The sequence below is a fragment of the Eubalaena glacialis genome, chromosome X (assembly GCF_028564815.1).
Source record: "Eubalaena glacialis isolate mEubGla1 chromosome X, mEubGla1.1.hap2.+ XY, whole genome shotgun sequence".
NCBI lineage: Eukaryota > Metazoa > Chordata > Mammalia > Artiodactyla > Balaenidae > Eubalaena > Eubalaena glacialis.
In genome coordinates, this window is record NC_083736.1 from 132,081,370 (window position 1) to 132,086,499 (window position 5,130).

The 5,130-nt window shown below is 39.1% G+C and overlaps 1 non-coding gene across 1 annotated transcript; it reads right to left on the reverse strand.

Annotated features, from left to right (window-relative positions):
* Positions 1 to 228: 228 nt before the first annotated feature.
* On the reverse strand, positions 229 to 336 carry LOC133082864 (U6 spliceosomal RNA). Its single transcript, XR_009699078.1, has one exon. It is a non-coding gene; the product is annotated as a U6 spliceosomal RNA (small nuclear RNA).
* Positions 337 to 5,130: the final 4,794 nt, after the last annotated feature.

Genomic DNA, 5,130 nt, shown 5'->3' on the forward strand with positions numbered 1-5,130 from the left:
CGCGGAGCAACTGGGCCCATGAGCCACCACTACTGAGCCTGCGCGTCTGGAGCCTGTGCTCCGCAACAAGAGAGGCCGCGATGGTGAGAGGCCCGCGCACCGCGATGAAGAGTGGCCCCCACTTGCCGCAACTAGAGAAAGCCCTCGCACAGAAACGAAGACCCAACACAGAAAAAAATAAATAAAAATAAATAAATAAATAAAATTACTCAGATGCTTTTTTTTTTTTTTTTTTTGGAACGCTTCACGAATTTGCGTGTCATCCTTGCGCAGGGGCCATGCTAATCTTCTCTGTATCGTTCCAATTTTTAGTATATGCGCTGCCGAAGCGAGCACTCAGATGCTTTTTAAAAAAAAAAAAAAAAAAGAAACCTCCTGCTTATATTATTGTATGAAGTCACTTTCACATACTGTCCATTGTGGTCAGATGGATTCTCTAATTCTTAAGTGGACTAAAATCCTCAACAAGTTGCTTGTTTCTTTCTTTTCACCTTAAATGGGTCAAATCTCAATTGAGTTCAAATGGTTCCTTTTTCCTCAGTTATAAAAAGCCCAGCCAAACTCCTGTATTGATATCAATTAAATTTCATTTAAAGCTAGACACCTACTTATAACTGGTAAGCCCATGAGACAGCTGGAGCTGGGAGGGCTTTGCCCAGCAGTCGTGGCCTAAAACCCTGTGCAAGATGCGGCAGGTGGGGAATCTACTCTCAGCACTCAACATTCTACCTGGATCCCAGGAGCCCCAGGCAGCACAGACAAGCAGGGTGTTCACCCCCATGAGCCACATCTAGCTTGTGCCAGAGGATATTTGCGCAGGGTAAGGCTGGGGAGTCAAGGGCACCAAAGCCAAGAGAGGAACAAGAAAGAGAGTAATAAGAATCAGCTACCCTGCTAGCCTCTGAAATGTCTGGAAACAGAAAGCGTTTAGCACCCACAGTGAGGCTAAGTAGTACTTGAAAGTGTGAGGTGGGGAGCAGTCACTCAGAACTACCTGAGAGGCTGCATCCTGGGCTTACGTCCTCAGTTTTGTCCACCAAATAAAACATAATTCTCAACTTAAAAAAAAAAGAAAAGAAAAGAAAGTGTGAGGGGGAAAGGAGCCAATGAAAAGGGTGGTTTATTTACAATGAGAGCTCTTTGCAGATTTACCTTTAGCAAGTGCTTTATTTCCCTTCCAGCAATGCCACTCTGTAACAAGTAAAGCGGAAGCTACACTTTTGATATTTCCGGAAATGGAAAGGAATGGGCATGCATCTCCTCTCTTATCAAACATGCACACTGAGCCAAGCCAGTTCCCCTCTCACACTGGAGAGCCAAAGCCATCGTCGCAATGCTGACCACCAGTTACTGCATTCTCATTCCCTCACAAGGCAGTAGAGAACAGTGGTTAAGGACCCAGACTTAACACTGAAATGTAAACTACCTTGGTTCTAACCCCGATTCTACTATCTACTAGCTCTGTCACCCACAGACATCTCACTTACTTACCTTCTGCGTCCACTTCCTTGCTGTGGGGTGCCAGATACTCTGCCTGCTCTCCCTTCCAATTCAGAGCTGCCATTGTCTTCAAGGATCTGTGGGATTCCCTCCTCTAAGACAGCCTAAAGAGAAGAATAGAGTTTTTGCTGTTATATAGCTTCTATCTCTGCAAGCAAATCCATGTCTTTTGGTTTTGAGAGGCGTGTTCTCACTGAACCGTCTGGAATAACAGAAAGGGCATTAAAGCACAAGAACCATTGAAAATAAGGTAGTCATAAGTAAGAGGGGGTAGAAATGCTCTTCTGGCGACAGATATCTGAGGGAATTATGGTTACAGAATGGAATGAAAATGATAAAAAAAAAAACTTTGACATTGTAAAAATGCTAAAAACTCTATGTAAAAATAAAATCATTGGAGGCCATCTTAGAGGCAGCCTACCACACATGTAGTTTTAAAAATAAGAATTCCAACCCCTCACTGCTTTTCATAATATTTTTATTATCTCAGGGTAGAAGTTACAGAATCTAATAACTCTTTTGGAGAAGCAATATTTATTTGAAGTTTAGGGATTTCTTCAGTTACACTTTTTTCTTCTCTGTTAAAACAAAAAGAATTTAATCTAGTACCTATTAAAAACAGCCAGTAAAGTATAATCCCAACTTGTAAAATTATATCTGTCTATGCATCTAGCTGTATAAATGCACAGATCAACATATGTAATTACATTTATTAATAAATATGTCAAAATGAACCAGACAATTGTTTTCTCAACAAAGTAAAGCCAAGGACACCTGCAGGAAATGCTCAAGAAAGGAAACTCTTCACCAAGGAGACATTTCGACCCCAAAAGTTTCAGCCACTGATGCTTCAAAAGGGAGCCCTTGGTCACTGCCTTTGTTTTATGGATTAAGATCCTGATACACAATTCATTCCCCTCTTTGGCAGAAATCAAGATGAATTAATTGGTAACCAGAGATTTCCAAGAAAATAGTCAAATCAAAGATTCAACATTTTAGAGAGGAAAGAGCACTAGACTATGTCATCTTGGGAAAGTCTAGATCCCTCTCTACAAAGTGAGGGTCTTCAACAAAGCCATCCATAGGACTAGTCACTCAAGATGATCCAGGAAAGAAAAAATGGCACCATGGTCAAGTGAGTTTGGAAAATGCCAAATACAATACCTCTCTTGGAGTTTCCCAATGAACGCTGTCATATTTAATGATTCAAGTACTTCTGAAGTAAATATGTTTAAAACTATTTAATCTAAATTTTCTGTTTATAAAGCTTTTTGTGTCACATACACTGGCTTAAATATCACTATTACCCCATGAAGAAAGCATCGTTACTTTACAGATGAGAACATTTTTACTATTAGCAAGATCACTTTAAGCAAATAAGAACAATTTTTATACCCAATTCAGTTTGTGTTTCCATTTGAGAAACATGCACTAACCATACTTCAAAATACGTAACTAGAGAATAGAACATTGCTGTATACTAATACCAAAGTGACCACATTCTGAAAAACAGGGCAATAACTGAGTGTTTCACATGAAGCCATGGTAAGGAATCAAATCATGCTTTGTGCAACTGCTTTATTTTTCATTCCTCCACTAAGTCCTCCCACTGCTCATACAGTCATTTCCAGAAGCAATTATATTTTAAATCATTTAATTTTCAACTGAATGTATTATTCAAAAAGTGATAACATGTTTCATCTGCTGCCTCATGAACTCTGTTATTTTTTTATGTTGCAAATAAAAATGAAAGAATTAAAGTTTGAAACTGCCCATGGACTTAATAAGGATAACTTATCAAATAATTACAAGATGGAATCACACAGGGAGCCTTATTATGTTACGAGCAAAGAGTAAAATGTCTGCATTATGTCAATAGGGAGGAAACATTTTTGCTTTAAGCTCCAATAAATACAGAGAAACAAGTAATAATAACAACAATAACAATAATAACCATTTACTGAATACTTACTATATGTAAGGCACTGACCTGAGTGCTTCATGTTTCATTTCATCCTTACAACTACCCATAATTTATGTACTATTATTAGTCATATTTGATGGTGAAGGAAAAAACAACTAATGTTCAGAGAAGCAAAGTGACTTATCCATAGCTAGCAAGTGGTAGAACTAAGACAAGAACAAACAGCCTTCCCTTAACTTCTATGATAGGCTATTCACACTCTATCTGCTCTTTAAAATATAAATTTAATGTTCAAAAAATGAAAAGAGATGTTATATAACACAATTTTAAAAATAGCTGAGAATCCAAAATGGCCTTCATCGACAATACTTCAATATATAGTGATGCATTACGACACTGGGTGAGTTCATACCATCTTAAACTGAAACCTAAAAGGGTCCTTGGTAGCTGTCTTGTCCCATCTTGCATCTCATATTTTCAACAGCCTTTTTAAATGCCATTGAGCCTTAATTTGCTTGCTCCTAATGACATGAAACTCATTTCCACAAAACGAAAGACACTGTGCTTTGGGACATCTTTAGGTGTTTTCAAATATAAAGTCTTATTTTGCTCCAAAATGGTCATTCTTTAAGTTTTACCCAGTTTTATTGCCAAATGATATAACCCAATGCTTGGTGCTTCTACATAACCATGTTTCCAATGTGACCACCCCCGTCAGACAGCTACCTCATCTCCAGTTTAATATTTATGCTGTTTTAACCTTTTCTGGCTGAAAGCAAAGCCTTCCCTATCCAGCTTACCTTCCTTCGGAGGCATCCTAATTTGGCATTGCTCCCTTTAAATTTGAGTACAGTATTCCTGACATGTTTAAATCAATACAACATTGGTTAGCGATTTATTCTGTGATCTGGACATTGCAGGGATCGCGTCCCCTTTGTAACAGTCACATCAAACTGTTGGCTTGGGCTTCCCTGGTGGCGCAGTGGTTGAGAATCTGCCTGCTAATGCAGAGGACACGGGTTCGAGCCCTGGTCTGGGAAGATCCCACATGCCGCGGAGCAACTAGGCCTGTGAGCCACAGCTACTGAGCCTGCGCGCCTGGAGCCTGTGCTCCGCAACAAGAGAGGCCGCGACAGTGAGAGGTCCGCGCACCGCGATGAAGAGTGGCCCCCGCTTGCCGCAACTAGAGAACGCCCTCGCACAGAAACGAAGACCCAACACAGCCAAAATAAAAATAAATAAATAAATTTTTTAAAAAAACAAAAAACTGTTGGCTTACAAAAATATATGTCTTTTTCACATAAACCACTTCTAAGTCAGGTCTCCTCTATCTTGTGATAACATTTTTTAAATTAAATTCAGAATTAAACAATTATTTTTTTATAAGTCTCCATCTGCTGGTTTCAGCCCAGCATTCCCAGCTGGTCATTTTGGAGGATTCTGACTCTGTTCATTTGTTTACCAGGTTAAAGCCACAAAACTACTCAGTTCATTACAGTAATTCCATAGAATCGCTACCTTTGAACTTGTACCTCATACTAAATCCAACACCAAGAAACACTATGTAAATCTGACATTTGCCTTCTAAGAGAAAAATATGGATAAATGTGTCTCTCGTAGGGAAAAATATGTTTAACATTTCATTAAACTACTTGGGCAACTTTTTTTTTCCTCCCCCCACCCCCAGCAATTCTAAGAATATTAAA